The following is a 19,017-nucleotide window of genomic DNA, read 5'->3' on the forward strand; positions in this document are numbered from 1 at the left end:
TGTTTTAAATAGCTGGATGCAGCTCTCAGCATAGCCGGAAGAACATGAACCTACTTACCTGGGCCATTTTTATTTTGTGGGCTGCAAGGCCAATAAGCTCATGGTCGCTGTGACCCTGAGCAAGACATTTAACCTCTTTGCGTCTCTGTGTCTTTATCATTAAAGTTGAGGAACAAGGTGTGACCTCAGGAGGGATCGTACGGATGTAGAAATCGAAGAAGAGGTGGGAAGTCATGGAAATACAGAGGGACAGAGATCTTTAGTTCCTCTGAAGTCTGTGATAGTCCTTGCTGTTTACTCTAGGATATGGGGAAAGCAGGAGTTTTCCTCAATGCCTCCTAAAATGACATCCAAACAATGACTGCGCTTGTGTCTTTAGCTATTTAGTATTTCAGGGAATTTTCAGTAGTCAGTTTAGGTGCTGTCAGCACAAATGTGTGCAGTGTTACTGAAGTGATTGGGGGTTTCAAACCTCACTGCATTTAAGACTGCATTTTCTGGAGCTTAAATAAAGGTCAGCTACACATGATGATGCCATATTTCAAAGTTAACACCTTCCCTTCCACTTTGGAAAAACTTCACCTCCATCTTTGTCAAAGCTGACAGGAAAAGTTTGGTCCAGACTTTCCAAGTGTATTCACTATAGAGTAGAAAGACATGTGGGAAAGGTGAGCTCAGAGAGGCAACGTCCTGAGCTCTGTGACATGTAATGAAAACTGTCCTGAATCACACAGACAGTAGTGATAGTTGAAACCCACCATTTTGCAAGTCATCCACAATTAATGTGTCTGAGCCGCTGGATGTTGATATCATAAAGTAATATTCATTTTAATTATGTAGACAGTAGGCAACTCAACCCATCTCTACTATTTTGCTTTCTGTTTGGACACAGATGCAATCTATCAACAAACAGTAGTTGTTTATTATGTTAATTCACAAACTATTTGTCAGGAATACACTCAGAGGATTTTATTAACAGTATAAATTCCCTAAGATTTCTTATTTTACTATGCCTATTAATGTAGATGCTAATTCAATTGTTTACATTTCCCATATGACCTGTCCTCAAACTTTTAAAGTAAAGTTCAAACCGGGTCTCTGTGCATGGCGGGATATTTTTCTCTTTAAGCATTATAGCACTTTCCCTAGAGTTCTCAGGACAGCTCTGCATATGGGATATTTCTGTGTATTGCTCTTTCGAAAGGCCACAGGACATGGGTCTTTTGTGCCTTTGCTCAGAGCCCAGCAGCCTTGGCTCCCAAAGCCTTGCCTCCAGGCAGCCAAAAAGGTCTCCCCATCTTTCGGTGTGGCTGCAGATGTCGTCAGGTCAGTCTTTTGCTGCCTCTGCTCCAGATTAATCCACTCAGCTGCCAGGAAGGTGACCTCTCTCCTGGCTAGGTAATGTTCATCAGAGTCAGCCTGCTGTGTCTTCCTCGGGCTTTGCTTTCTTCCTTCTTACAAGTTGGGAGTTGCAGGTAGAGAAGAAAAAAAACACAGTGGATACAGCTGCGCTGTATGTGCAGATAAACTCCTTGTCCACTGGGACATAGGTGCAAGAGAGGACAAAGCCAGCCTGCAAGCTTTGGGGATCAGGCAGCACATGGAGCAAGGGAAGCAAAGCACTGATCTTGTCTCTTTGCCTTTGGCAGGGCTCTGGTGCTGCAGAGCTGTGCTCTGGAGCGTGGGGCTGAGCTGCAGAGTGCATCTCACCAGAAGTAATTTCCAGGCGAAATTGCTGTAAAGAAAAAATTGACTTTTGACATAGGCTGATAAGCACTGATGTTTGTTTCCAAGAGTTTGTATTTTATGCAATTTAATACTTAACAATGACTGACAACAGTAGTGATGGTGAAAAACATTAAAAATGAGGAAACTGCAGTCATTTCAGTCGGCTGCAAGCTTCTCTCCTGGTGGGTTTTCCACTGCCTGAACCCTATGATTTTCAGCATAAAGCCTGGTCTTTCATAAGCCATTGGTTTTGCAAGCTGAGGCTTGCATCCCCAAGTATCAAATTCCCAGCTGAATGTAAAACCAATAGTCTCCACGGGAGATGCATTGAATGTTGTCTAATCTTTAAAGGGGAAACATCTTTTCCCCTCTATGATTATCTTTACAAATGGGGAAAATGAAATGAGCATTAACGTAGGTTTTGTCCTTCTAAGAAACACCCCTTAATCAGGGTTCTTGCTGAAAGCCCTGTTTTGAAGGAAAGAAGGACTCAGTTAAGCTTGGTGTTTTCACTCATCAATCATTTCTGTTCAGATCGATACTTCTGTTAGGACAAATATAACAAGGATTTGGAGGCAGAGGGCCAGAGGCAGGGTAGAAAGGAATAAACAGTATCAGCCTCTGATTCTTCTTTACTGGTGGTTAATGTGGTATGGCCTAAAATAAATCACTCTGGGAGTCTCAGGACCTCTTTTCAGTGTCTTCTGGTTGGCGTACCTTTTGCCCATTCTCTGCTCCTTGTCTTTCACAGTGCGAGACCTGCATCTGTCCTGCGAACATGGCAGTGATGAGGTGGAATAGCACCCATTCCCCAAGCAGAGCTCACTGGGGATGGCACAACATGAGGGTGAGCAGGGTGCAAGAGGACAGGTGGGTTGAAACGTCCTCAGAGAGAGTCACGAGCATTTCAAATAGGGCTTTCTCTAAAACTGGAACTTGACAGTGTTTGAAATGTCCTGTCCCAGATGCTTGTTGATTTGTCAACAGAGTGGAGGTATGGGGTGGAGGATGCAGCCTATTTGTGGTGGCCAGAATGAAGATACATCAAAATCCTTGGTATGAAGATATATCAAAATATCTTGGTATGAAGATATATCAAAATTCTCTGGCATTTCTCCTAAAGATGTTTCCTTAGAGGTAGGAGCTGGCCACATTGCATCAAAGTGTCTGGTTGAATGTGGTAGCTAGTGGTTCAAATGCCTGTCTTTACTTTGTTTCAGTACACTTCTCAGTCATCACCATGGCAGGTATTGACCCAGTTGCCCAGTTTTTACAGATTTTTGATCCAAGGATCCTGAGTCAAAGTCTTTTCTCATGTTGTAGCTGAGAAATTTCAGTCTGGATTCTGTCTGACACCTGTATATAATCCTGTAACTACCAGTAGCTTGTGGGGTGGTTAGAAAGTGATGAAGTCCTGTGAAGTGTGGGGGAGTGTCAGCAGAAGTAGTCTGAGAGCCTGAAGCATCAATACTTCATGCTAACTACAGAGACCCTTTTGTTTATTCCCATCTTCTTCATCATCATCATCATCATCATCATCTTATTAATTAACTTTGTTTGCCAAGCCAACAGTGTGAGCTCATGTCTGGAATTGAGTGCATCTATAATTAATTGCTAACTGTTGCTTTATGTTGTTGTGAGCAAAGAAGTGGTGAGTCTCAACAAAAAGCTTCTGGGAATTCAGAGATTATGTGCCACAATCTGACTCCTTTTTGAGCAGGAGGAAGATCTGGAGTGAAATGTGTTGACCATGTGCCTTTAAGATATATACATTGGCACTACACCTTAAGAAATGAATGATCCTATGTCACCCTGTCAGAAATCTTCCTTAACAGCTCAGAGTCTACTCTAAATCAAATAAAGCTTTTCCTTTTAATAACAACTTACTTCCTCCGCTCTGCTGACCTTAGAATGAGAATCAAAGGGAAAAAGATATCATACATAAAACAAAAAGAAGAAAAACACAAAGAATTGAATTGAATTCCACCTAAATGTCACCTTGCAAGTTGGGTTTTATTATTTTGATAGCAAGGCAATTTCGCTGACAAATCTGTTATCGGCTGCATGTTGTACAAAAGCAAAGGCAGGCATGTTATAGGTCATTGAAAAGTCATTTTTAAATAACGCTGGTCTAAGTAGTGCGTCGGAGCACTTGTTAGGGAGTATGTATATAAATGCATTCAGACCGTACAGACGCACTGGAGAACAGTGTATAGGGGGCATAAATCAATCCTGTTTAAGCTGTACTGTTCCCTGAAAAGTCTTGGCATTTGGATGCACTACAGCAGAGGAAGCGTGAGCTCCTCTGGGCAAGGGACAGAGAGGCAGCAGCCTCCTGTTCCCGATAAGAGGATTTTATGCTAAACTGCAGCAGGGTGCCCTTCCCTCCCTCTGAGATAGAGCAGTGTGGTGAGAAATTTCCATCATTAACGTGAGACCAGGGGAGGGAAGGGGAAGGAGAAAAAATCCCTCAATCCTCCTGCACCCTTTCTAATTTTATTGCCCTTCTGTGCCTTAAGCCCTGTTACTGATTTATACATAAAGGTGCTTTTCTGCCCCGGGACACAGAAGTTGCATGAACACTTGCTGGTAATGGTAATATGGGTGCTTGTAGGTCTCTGCTTCTTGCATCAAGGGCAGTACAAGTGATGTGTTATAGTTGCGCTCTGTGCAGCCTCACCAGCTCACATGGGCACCATCTTGCACCTGCGTGTCTGGAAGGTTTTCAGCATGGAGACAGGAAGGTTTTTAACAGCTGGGAGTGCAGGTGGGCACAGGTCAGGAGAGTTTGAATCTGAGCAAGCCAGCATGCACTAACTCAGCTTGATTTTTGGTAATTCACTTTCCCTTTTACTGTCTGCTGTGATGGTGATTTATATGCTGATCCTCCCCTTTTCCCATTCTTTGTAAGCTTTCTTCCATGCTTATATTTTCTAATGCTAGCACAGATAGGGTACAGTACAGTTTCTGACTCTGGCTGAAAGAATTTAAAAATATGCAGAGTTGAGCAAAAATTTGTGCTCAAGGACCAAGAGTAAACCTTAAATTTCAACGGTTTTATGTATTTGTCTTTTCTTATTATTAAAAGAGACATTTTTTAAAAAGCCAACATGAAAAATCTGAATACATGGGGGTAATTACACATTGTAATTGCATACTAATTACATACTAAATTATTGTAATTGTATACATACATACTAAATAAATAACTAAGTTTAACTTTGTGTCTGTGCAGTCATGGGACTGCACGGGCCATGACCTGTCTGCACATGTGGAGTTCCAAGGAACCACATTGATTTCCCCCCGCCTCCACCCCCTCAGGTAACTCCGTACGTAGCTGCTTCACTGCAGTTTTTGATAAACACTTGTGAGATTGATGGGCAAATCTGAAGTTGAAGCAAATAAGCTATTTAGGAGTCAGACCCATTGCCACATGCTCCCAGGCTTAATTTAGTGCACATGCAATCCCGTAACTCCATACTGTTATGTTTGATGTTTTCTTACGAGGGCAGAGTTAGAATGCAGCATGCTCTCCATTGAGAAAGGAAAAGCAGTTGCCCAAATGTTCTCGATACCCTCCACAAAGGCCTCCATTCCTCCGCGGCTTTGGGGCTGCAAATCAAATGGGAGCAGGGTAGAATTGCACCCACATCATTGGAGGCAGCAGCAGAATAGTAGCACTGAGGATTTGCGTTGAGCATCCAAGATGGTCTTGCATGCGTTGCTGTGAATTTATTCATTTTTTAGCTTCAACAAGGTTATTCACACTGCTAAGCATAATCCTGACACGTTAGCAGGAGTGCTGTCCAATTCATTCTCACTCCATTAAGCAACACGCTAGTCAGGTTCTCCTCATCTCTGCTAGTTCTTTTTCACCCAGTCATATATAGTGAGTCATCTCTCAGAAGCCCGGGTACCCGTGAGCAGAACAGATTATATTCTGCAGTGCTTGCAGCCTGGTTTCTGAGATGGTTGTAAAACCTGAGGCTTCCAGAGCAACACATTCTCGTGGATTGACTGGGAATTCCAGCGTGGTAACTGGACTGTAAACTGGACGTACCCTTCCTTGAACTGCAGGGTACAATGACATACCCTGGCCTCCGTATCGCTTGTTGGCTCAGGGATCTTCATCTACACTGCAGGCTTCAGCTTAAGAAAAGACGTTGACATTCCAAATGTCTTTGTTGTCAACATTTCATCTTTGCAGAGGAAGGTGGTAAGCTAATTTGCTTTTGCCTCAACCTGGGGTTTGCATCAAACTTTCTACAGACCCATGCTTACATTTCAGACTTGCTTCCTGGTAAAAATGCAGTGCTGGGTTTTTGACAGCAACCCTTCCACCGAATTGGAAAGATTCTCATGCTGCCTCATCCTGCTAGGATAGATGTCAGTTCTGCATGACTTAGGCCAACTTGAAAGGTTTTCAGAAGGAAATATGCCCTGTCAATTAGATTGTAGAAAGTGTCAGCAGGAGAGGAGCGAACCAATCTCCTTTGAGAGATCTCCTTTGGGGAGATGAGGTCCTTCTCCTGTATAAGCCAGCTGTCCATGTGCTGCTTGTCCATTCAGATGTGCTCACATCTGGGAGCACAGCCTCGTATACCAGGAGACAAACTGCCCGTCTTCTAGAGCTTCCTTCAGTTTCCTTCTGCCTCCCCAGCAGTGGCTGTCCCCAGTTCAGACCTCTTCTTAGAGATGTTCCTTATTTTCTTTATAGCCTTTAGACCAATAATCAGTTAATTTCCAGACATATCAGTAGACTGGGACTGAGGAGAGTTCTGCTTTAGTTCTGGTTATTCCTCCCACAGATTTTGACTTTAAATAAATAAATGAAGACTCCTCTGTGTGTCTCTTCCCCCTTTCCCTCTTTGTCACAGCTGGTTAGGTCACAAATTTTTTAGGGACAAGGCTTCCTCTGTCCCTGCATGCAGTTCTGCTCTCTGAGCTGCCCCTGAAGCCATGACCATAGACATATGGGCTAGTGAAGATGGTTTGAAAGAAACCTTGAAGCTGAAGTTGTCATCTTTCCTTGGTCTGCTGGGACCTGTGAGTACATGCCTCTCTTGCCCTGTCCCAGGGAGAGCTGGTTCAGCCCGCAGACACCTCCTGTGTGGTGCTCACAGTGACACACTGTCTTGGTTCAAATCTCCGAATTAAACTGAAGTCTCGGTAGAATAATGTGAGTCCATGGAAATCAATGGAGAAGAGCTGAAAACAATTGATTTGAATCAAAACACACTGCGATCACATTTGGAGGGATTGAACTAATGGATCATAAGGTGGCTTGTGAATGTGTCTGATTGAATTGAACTGGAAGGTCTTGCATCTTCATTACAGCTAACCGAAACTGGTATAAATGATGAATTTTCTAACAATGTTTAGTGTCTTTTTTTCTGTACTGATAACTGGATTGCAAAACTAGCACTTGGGAATTAACCTGTATATAGAGTGTTGGGAGAGGCAAAGGATGGAATTTGCTGGTCACAGGTTGCTCCATGTATGTGGACAGGCCAATGACTGGATTTTATGGTTGTGCTTGCTGCTAACTCCTTTATTTTGCCCCACTTAGCACTCCTGGAATTAGCTATCTATTTCTCCTGCCTTGTTATGGCAGAGTTTTGGGGTGGAGAGACATGTTTCCCGCCAGAGGATCTGCATTCAGGCAATATGACCAAGGTGCGTTTAATGTGGCATTTTTTATTTTGACAACAGTGATTTGGAGCATCTCCTCTTACTCCCCCAAATCCTGGAAATTCTTTGTAATTTCCATTATCCTAATGCTACTCTCCTCTATATCACAGAAACAGAAAGCATGAATGATTCACTGGATTTTATAAAATCTCATTTTTTGGTCAGACTGAACTTCCCATGCTATAAGGTATGATTTATTACTGCAGTGATTATGGGACATTGTTGATATTTCTGAAAATTTTCTTTCAGAGCTGAAGGCTTGCCTATGAGTCAAAAGGCAGTAGAAATATATGGGCGTGTAATGGAGCGTTTGCAATTTCCTATTAAGAAGACGCTCATATTTGTTTCATGCTCCTCTGGATGGGTGTAGTGAATCAGGAACCAAGTTGTCTAACTGCACTTGTTCTATGGGAGTCCTGATAGGGACGTGAAAGGAAAATGTTTTCTCACAAATTCAGCACCTTGATTTATCTTGTGACAGCGTTAAAATGATAGTCTCTGATCTTGTTATTGTGCTTGCCTACTAACTTTATTTCTGGTTGGACTCAGCCTAGCATTGGGGCACACTGCCTGGATTTAAATCCCTTCTCACCCCCTCCAGGGTGAGGAAGGAGCTGGCTGTGTTGCCTTCCTTGACTGGCCAGGGGTTTTAACCACTTGATGGTCACGTAGCAGCCCCAGATGTTTCCTGAAGTAGTGGGAGCCTTCTCTGTTAGGTGCCCACTCCCAGGATCAGGCCCTGGGCTCTGAGAGAAGCCACCTAACATCCAGCCCTTGATCAGCTCCCTTGTCTCCTGGGCGGGATGAGAAGCTCTGAACATCCAGTGTTGCCAGCTGATTCATACTGGGACACTTCACTCCCTGCAGGGCTTTTTTGGCTCATCCCTGTCTTTTCGCAGGATTCAACCTGGAACGCCTTTTCCAGAGCCTTCAATAGCAGATCAGCCTCCCAGGCATTTTTACCACAAAGGGGAAAATGAAAAGGCCTTTAGGCAGCTGTCAGCACTCCTGCATGCCCGGTATTTCTGTTCAAGGCAATGCTCTCTGTGCCCCCATGCAAGCAATAGTATAGCACATAGGTATCTCTGGGTGGAAGGGTAGCAGGGGAAGAGATGCACAGCAGCGATGAAGCAGTGCCTCTCTCTAGCTGAAGCAATGTATGTATAAGCACTTCTGAACCTACCACTACGTATCATATGCAGATGGAGCTCCTTGGTTATGCCTGTCAGGTATAAGCAGGTAGCTGATTTTTTTTCAGCTTGTTTATCAGACCTAATAGAAAATGAAGTTTCTTTGGGTTGATGAGCAATGTGAATCTCTATCTCTCTCCTTATCTACCCACCTGAAAGATGCACTTAATAACCATTGATTATCTGGGAGGAGCAAGAGTGAGTGTGGCTGTAAATGTACCTCTCCACCCTTACAAGGTGTCTGATTAAAGAGCGGAGGTAGCAACAGATCGATGGGAATTGTAGGCGGAGGACTGATACAGTGGGTCCTGGTGGTTCTCATTAACGCCCTGCTCGCGCACCTTAAATATAAAGGCCTGCTGTTGCGTTTGCAGACAGTTCAAGACATGGATGCGTTTGCGCAGCACGGTAATGGTCACCAGGAGGCTGAAGAGAAGAGCGACTGAAAACTAGCAGGCCCAGTGGGAGAGATGTGGCTGATGAGCCAATGAATGCACAAGCCCCAGGGAGCAGCAGATTGACACTCTGGGACTTCAGCTCGAGTAGGGAGAGTTATGGAGAGTTAGTTGCTTCCATGCATCATGGTCCAAGGTCTGCCTTGGTTTTCAGAGGCGTTTTCTTGGTGACAAAGCACAGCTCTAGGCCACATTTCTGAAATCCCACTGATATGATTCTTTTATCTGTTAGCCCTCAGCCTAATCTAAAGACCACAAGGAGACCTGGTAATTGATTGCAAGAGGTGGTTGACCAAGCTCTCTTTGAGCCCAGCAACACAAGCTGTGAGATCTGCTGCTGACGCTATTGTTTTTGTTTGGTCAAGACCAGAGAAGATTACTAGAAATAAGAGAGGGGTTTTGCAAATGAGGGCAAAAGAGAGTGAGATGAGGTCATGTTTTTGGAAGACCTTTGGCTAAGGATGCAGACTCTTGGGTCACCAAAGAATAATGAGGTTTAAGAACAGTCATCTTCTGAGCAGCGTATTCCACAGTCATCAGAAAGTACTCTGGGGTCCTTCGAAAAGTCTTCTGGGTGTCGCCAGTCATAGCTGCTCTCAGGAGTCAAACCGCTCCATTGTTTGCTTCAGTTTCTTCTTGGCCGTAGCTAAAAGGATACTGACTGTTCTTCCTCATGTTCAGCAAAACTTCAGAATTGTAGCTCAGGATCACTTTTGGTTTAATAAAATTAGCAGGTCAAGCTAGTGCTAGGTTTGGGGTTTCACTTGGTTCTTCTGTACCGTGCTGCCTTACCACAGGCATATCTCTGCAGGGCACCAGGAAGCTTGATAGCTTAAGCATAAGTGTTTGCATAAAGGGTACGAAGTGGGGTTGGTGAGGGTGGGTGGTGTGGGGGTGGGAATTCCAGTGAGCTAATATTTAGGAAGTAGGTCTAAACCGAACCTAGTCTGTTAATTGGTATCTAAATGTTTTGTTTTCCATTTTAACTCAAAAGTTAGGTTTAAATTAAAAAGTTCCTCCTGGATATGAACAATGCTCTTCATTCCGGATCAAAGTGGTTTTCTCTACTCCAAAGCAATGCTGGGCAGGCAAAAGTGACAAAGGGGTGCAGGTACATCTCCCAAATTTCAAAAATAATTTTTCATTTCTTTGTGCAGTCAGGTGGCTGTCGAGGACACCAGAATATAACATTTTGGTATTGTTCAAGTGTTCTTCCATGAGTTACAAGGACAATCTGAGCCCCTACAGCCTGCTCGCTGATCTCTAGGCATTAACTGTTCCCAGTTTCTCTTTTTCTTTAAATTGCCCTTTTCTCAGCTCTGCCCCAGGATGAGTCTTTAGGCATTCATATTGACTTTGATACATGCTTTTTTGTGGTTTGCAACAAACCCATGTTTGTAAGAAACCCAGATTTGACTTTGAAGATGGGACTTAGGTCCTTTAAGTTGCTCTGATACCTTTGAAAATTGTATCTATCAACAGAGCGTGACAAATACTTGCAAAGAAATGTGCAAGGCAAGAAAAGAGAAAGTAAAAGAGACATTTCTGTTGCTTGGTGCTGATAAACATCCATCCTCAGGGTTTGTCACATTATTTGCTCTTTCTGAGAATGTTTGAGGCCACAGAGTCCAGCTCACCTGTTCCTTATTAAAAAAAAGAAAAATTCCTGGAGAAAATGGCCACTATCGCAACCTGGGAGAATTTGTAGCAAAGAGACTAGCAGAAGTATATTTGCATAACAATTCAAATCAGTATCAATCACCTCCCAGAGCAGGCTGTCAGCTGCTCGTAAACATGTCCCCACTGTGACAGATTAGCTCGTCTGTGAAGGAGTGCTCTGTCTGCAATCATGGACTGTCAGGACTAGCTCCAAGACAGCACATCCTTCAAAGGGCATCTCGGAGAAAGAGACCCAAATTCTCCAGGGTCACTTCTTGAGCTTCTGAGGTCAGTGGGGTTAGCCTGAGCTCTTTCTGAGCTCTTGAACATCATGGTCCAAAGAGCTGGCTGTGGATTGCAGTTTTTCTTTCCTCCTTTGAGTTTATGCTTTTGATCTTAAGTTTTTTTTCCTTTTGCTCTTACTGTTTTTGAGAGTCCTTTCTAGCAGCTAGGGAAGATTTTCTCCATCAGCTCTAAATCCAACACCAAACTAGGTCCAGTTTACTTTGCAGATTGCAAATCCAAAATGAAAACTGAAGCTGATCCAGCTCAAGCCTTCTCTAGTAACTGATATTACTTGAACATATACTAGCCACTTGAGCAGCTACTAGCCACATGATCATCCTGCAATTGGGAGAGCTCTTCTCCACTGAGCCAGATGCTTACAAATTCTGCCAGTGATTATCATAGTGAATACCACACTGAAAGTCTGTGAGCAGACTCAGAGGCATTTCCCAGCAGCTGCAACCCCTGCCTTACAAGACCCAACCTAGATTGGAGGGGAGTCACAGCTGTTGCAAACATCTTTGAGAAATGCACAGATCTTGCCCTTTACAGTGAGAAGTTTAGTACTTCTGGTGTCCAGGGATCACAGCAATCACATGGTCAGAAATCAGGAGGGCTTCTGAATGTACTAAACTTGCACTAGCTGGAGAGAACATCATGTTGGACTCACACCCAGGGTCAGCAGTCAGGTTCAATGTTCAGCATCCAGGCTCCTGACTCCATATTCTGCCATCTCCTGGAAGGGGCATGTGATTTGAATAAGTACAGAAGCTCTGTGCAAGGACTGCCAACGATCCTCTGCAAACACTGCTGGGAAGTCAGCCAAGCTTTTGGTTGGTGCGCCTCATGGCTAAGTAGCCAGCACCAAGATTTGTCAGCTAGCTCGACTCGCCCACAGATTGGACCCACCAGCCAGTGGCTCTGAAGTTGTCTCAGGACTGTAGGTCTCCGCCAGGCTGGAAAGAGCTTTCCTCCAGAAGAGGTGATAGCATCATAACATGGGCCTGCAGGACACTCTTGGAGCAATGGCTCATTGTCATTACAGCCACATACAGGGCAAGATGGGGCGTTTGGTAGATGTGCAGCAAGACCTTGCCACAATACATTTGCTTGTTTGAGGATAATTTAATCAGAAATAATATAAAGAAGTCTCTTGTATGTGAATTACCAATTGTTACTCAACCATCTGTAAAGCTTGTGAAGTAAGTCATAAAATGTATTCAAATCATCAGAAATTTGTTAGACACTAAGGGCAGCATTCATTTTGCTGAACACAGCTCATCTCATTAGAAGTTAGGCATCTGTCTTAACGTAATTGTGTGAGTTACTTCTATCACCAGTGATGGGAGACCTGCACTTCCACATGCATCTGATCCCATCCTGAATCAGATGAGATAGATCCAGCCTTACAGCCAAATCCCTGATTCAGGGAGCTGTGTAAGTACACCTCGTGTATTTTTCTCATGGACACAGGTCCTTAACTACTTATGGTAGCTCTATCTCTGTTTATTCATGCTACTGAGTGATGTCCAGAAAAATGGATTACTGTTCAGCTTCATGTGTTGTATTGTCTTCTGTGTATCTCAGCAAGACCATGGCATATAGAAAAAAAAAAAAAAAGACGCTTCAAAACCAGATTTATTGCAGAATGAATCTCTGTTATTTGGGAAGGACCAATGTCAGTCATCTGACATGGCCAAGGGTCTGGATTACTCTTCCCTTTTCACATGTTCTCTAGTGCTCCATCCTGCTAATGAACCCCACGGTGTACTTCACATACTGCAGCACTCAGAGGAAGGTTCCTGTGGCAGCAGGGCAATCCACAGTCACAGCTTCACTTTGTTAACAACAGCTCCTAAACTTAGCCCAATGCTTTGATACCTTTTTTCAGAGATTCCCTTTGCAGACAGTTGCGGTTGTGTCACTCTGTTAACCTCAATGGGGCTATGTCAGTTTATGCCAGCGGAGGATGGAGATGACAGTGCTTAAACCTAAGCTCCTCTCACTCATCACTAACAATATTACTGCATGGGAGAGGAAGGGGAGCCTTGCATTTGTCAGTAATAACTGTGAAAGCTGAACCTGAGGATCCTTTTTTGTGCACATCCATCCTCCCTCCATTAATTGCTTGGCTCTGCAATAGTGCTGTGGGCTATCGGGCTTCAAAACTCACCCTGGGAAATTTGGCACAGAATAAAACACAGTGTTCAGGAGAACACTGAAATTGTTCAGAAAGCCCACAGGGGTTTCAACCCTGCCTTAGAATGATTTTTTTTTTTTAGGGGTGATTTTTTTTTCTAGTAAATCACCAAAGAATATAGCATTGAAGAATAGGTTTCTCTAAGCATCCCATTAATTTTTTCATTTAGTTTGAGCTAAGCTAATATCTTCTTCTTTTGTGACAAGTAAAATGGAAGCTGCAACGCAAAGTGTTCAGGGTAATACTGCTGCCTATCAAGTCCTTGAAATATATCTGCTTATTCATCCGTTTTGAAACTAGGAGGTAGCTCTTTCTCCATTGTAAAATATGTTCAATTTTGTTGATCTAGAGAGAAAAGAGAAAAAAAGTCTTAAAGCACAGTTGATGCTTTTCCTTGCATATTCAACATCAGCCCATAGACCACTCACCTTCCAGAACTACCATTTGACTTGCATCATATGAAGACCAAGGAATTCTTGTCGCTTTAGCCAGATGCTAGCATATTACATTTTGATTTTTTTAATGCAAAGATTTTAGAAATAGCCAGGGGACTTGTTTTAAAAAAAGTGTTAATGTTACAACAGCTTGTTTCATTTTGGTACAGAACACAGCTTCAAAATATCAAGATTTTCTACACCTTCAGACAGCTCTCAGATAGGTATTCTATTAAAAGTCTATAACCATTGACCAAAATAACCATTATGCTTAAATCAGTAATCTCAAAATATCTCACACCACAGATCTTTATTATATAGCACGCTTAACCTGACTTAATGTGTTATATAGCACTCATTAGCAGAATATATTAACTTAAGATGTTCGCCTTTCTACATTAATAATGCAATCATGAATTTATGCCAGACATTTTCTGTTCTAAATTGCGTAAGAGAGATCTGAAAAAATACGAAAAAAAAACTTGTGTGCATCTATTGAATAAGAAATATTTTATTTTGTAATGTTTTGTGTTAATCAAAGAGCTTGAAAATGAAATATTTGAGTTTTTGTACAACTGACATGAAGACAAGCAAACCAACTGAACAGCAGTGTGTTGGTCAAGGTTAAGACTCTTTTATCATAAAGAAAGATACGTTCCTCTGAGCTTGCCATGGACGATGTGTTTGTTCATTATATGGGAAGTGTAAGAAGCCTGGTATCGTTTCATTTGCTGGCTTTCAACTGCTTGTGCTTTTGAGAATGAGATGATAGGTAATTATAATATAATTACTACTTAGCGATCTTTATTAGCCTTTGGCATGATGGCCTTTTTGTGTGATTTGGGAGGCTTTTAATATGGTGGCCTGAGCAAATTCTTTATAGTTAAGACAGGAACTATTTGGCATACATTTTCAGATGCTTGTCTAGTTGCAGCTTCTAGATGGATTTGTTTTTCTGTGAAAGGAGAGAAAAGGCCATACTAACAAGTCACAATCATCTGGTTGTAAATACCCAGTATTGACATCAGATATCTTCTCAAAATCAGCTCACACAGTGAAAAAAAAATGCTCAAAATCACCAGCCTGAATAATTTTCAACAGACAGAAACCACAATTAGTTCATGCACATTCCAGGAGCAGAGAGAAAGACTGAATTTGTCACGTAAATCATTTCTTGTAAATTATTCACTCCATCTTACTCCAGGTACTAGCAAGGCAGGAAGTTTTCCACGGAAATCAATAACCAAATATGGGAATTAGGGAAAAATACACTTGCCTGGTACCTCAGAAATACAACTGTTTATTTGACTATGAGTAAAGTAAAATGAAATAGTATCATCTGAGGACTAGACAAAAAGTCTGTTGCCTTCAGGTTGTTTCTAACTGATGCGTCCTTGGTTGTACATATTTTTCTCTTATGCTGAAATTACTGTGCTCCAGTTTTTCCCCTCTGCGTATCCGTGGTGGTGCCTGGGCAGGACTGGCTGTGGGGTACAAAGTGTGAGGTTAAGGTATTAAATAAATTAAGCGCTGCAATACATTCAAGAGTTAAAGCTGCTCTGTCTCTTGCAGTACCACTCCCTGATCAGCACAGCCCATCGCAACCAAATGCAAGACATGTCCCAGAGGGATTTCCCACCAGGACAGAGGGTGCTGGTGCTGGGACTCCCTCGTTCAGCACAGCCCTTCCCAGGTGTGTATGCAGCACTGTTGTTCCAACACGCCAGTGCCACAGGAATGCTGACACACATTTTTGGTGTCTCGGCGTGCTGCATGCATTTGGCCTTGCGCTGTTGCCATGACATATTCGCCATTCCTGAGCCACGGCTGTGTCTTGCCCATTTCCAAAGGGAGCTCTCTTGGAGTGGACCTGCCCTGCAGTGAGTTTGCATGGTGCCTCCCAACAGGGCTTTGGTCTTGTTTTGGTTCTCCAAGCACTGCCATGAAATAAATAAATCATAATCAAGGAGTAATAGGAGTGCTGAATGAAGATGCAGCTAATAGACCAGCAGTCATTAGAGGTACACAGCTGGCACTAATACATCAACTCTGCTGGTGCTGGAGGAATTTGCATATCCAGATTAACAAGCTCCTGAAGCAACAATTGCTAGATAAGCTCTTGGTTCTGCCTGTTGGGCCCATCCTGGTAGACTGTGGACTCCCACAGTTGCCCAGGACCAGCTTGCCTCTCCAGGGGCCAATGCCTGTGGGATATTGAACAAACCTGGTGAATCTGGTGGAGGTGGGTAGAGAAAATGAAAGACTGGGACCCTTTTCTTGTCAAGGCCAAACTCTTCCCCCTGAGACTGAAGACTCAGAGTCCCTCTGTGTCTGTGCATTTAAATTGGGATTCTCTTCATCCCCACCTGTTGCAGGAATGGAATAGCTGCAAGCAGGGCAGGTTTCACACACAGTGTGGGTCCCTCCCACCCATTGGTGGGTGACCTTCCTTCTCAAGGCCCAGAGCTGCAGTCCTCTGCCTGTTCAGCCCTTAGACGTGGCCTGGACCTCCAGCTTCGCCCTCCCCCCCCCCCCCCCCACTTCACCCTGACCAGGAAGCAGTGAGCGAAGGAAGAGGAGGACTGCTCTGGCAGGGAGAAATCCCTGCCCTGTCCTCCAAAATCAGTCCTCAGAGAGGGAACCTGCAGGAGCTTAAGGGGACATTTTGCTGCACAGGGCTGTGCCCCGATGGAGCAAACTGTTTGAGGCTGGAGCTGAGGGAGTTGCTGTAAGTTGGCTGTGCGGCAAGCTGCAGAGAGCCACCTGTCAGAGCTGTGTCTTTGGAGAGACCACAGATCTTTCCCCTCCCTTCCTTGCCCTGTTGAGCAACACTGGGATGGAGGGAGGCAGGGGTCAGGTGAGGATGCCATCCCGGCAGCCCCGCGCTCCCTCCTTCGAGCATCTCAGGAGGGTGATGGTTGGTGTCAGTTGTGCTGGGAGTCTTGAGGCCCTTGTGGCAGTGTGGAGGGGATCCAGGCATCTGGAGGCAGCTTGACCATAGCACGTGTCCCTGTGTCAGAGCCCCTGTGGTGACACTGGGCTGGGGATGGATACACTCAGAGGTTCTGCTCTGTTTCTCGTACTCCACCCAGCACATGGCCAATATCTGAAGAACAACCCTGGGATGTGGGTCAATACCAAATTCCTGGCAGCACTGATCCAGCAGGTAGGGAAGCTGAGGACTCGTCCCGTGCCACGCCTATGGGGCCGGAAGTGGCCACCCCGTCCCCTCCATGTGGCTCCAGGCATGCCCAGCACAAAGCAGGTAGGGTGCGTTGGGGCTCGTGGGTCTGTGCTAATTTTTCTATGCAGAAATACAAAAGGAGGAAAGAAACGCAGAGACAACTCCCTCTCTTCTTGCGTTTCTAGCTCAGTGTAGTCCACTAACATCTGCACGTTAATGGGATGGCCGGAGTCAATAACTCTGCTCCTGATGCCCTGACACCTTCTAGCAGCTCTACCCCCTACCACAGCTCTCTATTTTTATTTATCGGGCTCACCAGATACAACCTCTCCAACAGCATAGGAGAGACTTGAAAAATAATTGGACCAAGTGGGAAATGCAGCTGTTTCCTTCCTAAATCTACCCACGTCTCATGGGAGCAGGGAGCAGGCATGAGCCCCAGCCAGGAGATCCAGAGCTGCTGCCGGCAGCGGTGCAGGGACCCCGAGCCCGTGTCAGCTGCAGCACTCGCATTTGCACCCAGGGCACTCAGAAAATGGCTGCCACTGCGCAACAGCAGCTCCCTGACCTCAATTTTCTCAGTGGAGAAAAGAGCAGGTCAAGTGGAAAGTGCTTAAGGAGGAAATTTGTTTCCTTACAGACAGGGAGTCAGGAAGATAGGCAGCTATTGCGTGTACTGGAATAAACCAAATTAATTTTGTACTGTGCGGTGAATCGAGGAGCTGGAGGGCAAGGGGAGAAGAAAAGAGAAAGTGTGGAAGATAATGGACTTTGATGTTTTACTCGAACTCAAAAAAAACACCTGGCAAGAAGCAGGGATGCATTACAACTGTAGCTCAAAACTCTCCTAACCCAGGCAACTGTTTCCCTTTTGTTTTCTTTCTTTACAATCTAATCCTGAGCATTAACCGGAGTGGCTTATATTTCCAGCGTAATAAAAGGTGCGTTGTGAAGGGGAGATGGAGACAAGAGACTTTAATAACTTCCTCTGCTTCCCCCAAAGGGCTTGTGCCATCCAGCTCTTGCAACGCAAAACCCCCTGGGTGAGACCCCTGTGTGGAAGGGAGGGCTGGAAAGAAGAGGCAATGGGTACTGGGAGGACGTGGCCCTCCAAAAGCAAGATTAGTGCCACGTCTTTCTGGCAGACTTCTACTAAACCGCTATGTCTTCCTGCCACTGCAACGGGGGCAGGAAGATCTCTGAATCCTGAACACTGATATCCTGTTAAAAATGTTGCTGTCAACATCATCTTCCTCTACTGCCTCATTTTCTCCCTCTCCGTCATCTGTGCAAGCCTCTCTGCATCAGATTCAAATCCCTTGAACCAGGCTCAGCCTGGATTTCTTTTCTTTTTTTTTCTATAGATACCTGTCAGGCCTCTGCTTGCTGCTGTTCCGCAGTTTTGGGACAGGAACAGACACAAACTCTTCCAAGTCTTCCCATAAAAACAACTTTAAAGTCAGGCTGGAACAAAAGTGACAGCGCTCTTCTAATGTGGGCTTCTAAAAATACATTACATGGTTGATAATTGAATGTGAGATTAAAAGAAAGTTTAAGCAGAAGTAAGAGCTGCCTATTTCTGGCAAATTCCCATCTCACCCTGCCCCTTGTGAAATCTCATTGCATATCAATATTGTCTGGCTGGAAGATTTAAATTTTGGTGAAATGGCAATCTCTGCCAAAAAAGCATCTAGCTGGGTAGTTTTTGGCTTTAACTAGAAGCGTCTCTGGGCTGTCTGGTACACCAGCACCTTCCCTGTTGTGGCCATGGTCAGGCCCCAGAGCCCCTCCTTGCCCCTTCTTGCATCTGGTGCAACCAGAGCCAGAACCCCCCCATGCTGCTCCTGCACAGGTGTGGGAGAATCACCCTGCTCAGGATCAGAGTGCAAACCTAAACCCAGCAAACCAAAGTGACATCTCTCCACCCCCCTGAAGTTGGAGGAGGGGGTTATTGCCTCCTTGACATAGGTTTGTCCCCTATGCCACGCGTAAGCCCCAGACAAGGAGCTGCTGAGGCAGGATGCTAGCTAGGGATGTTTTCCCTTGTTTCACCAAAAAAAGAACTTTGTGCTTCCTTTGTGTCTCTGTGTGCAGCGTTTTGTTTGTTGGAAGCTCAGTGTGGACCTGGTTACAGGTAAAGTTTAATAACCAACTTCCCAAGCAAGGACATGCTACCTTTTTTTGACTGCTG

The sequence above is a fragment of the Pygoscelis adeliae genome, unplaced genomic scaffold (genome assembly GCF_000699105.1).
Source record: "Pygoscelis adeliae isolate BGI_AS28 unplaced genomic scaffold, ASM69910v1 Scaffold554, whole genome shotgun sequence".
In the NCBI taxonomy this organism is placed as follows: Eukaryota; Metazoa; Chordata; class Aves; order Sphenisciformes; family Spheniscidae; genus Pygoscelis; species Pygoscelis adeliae.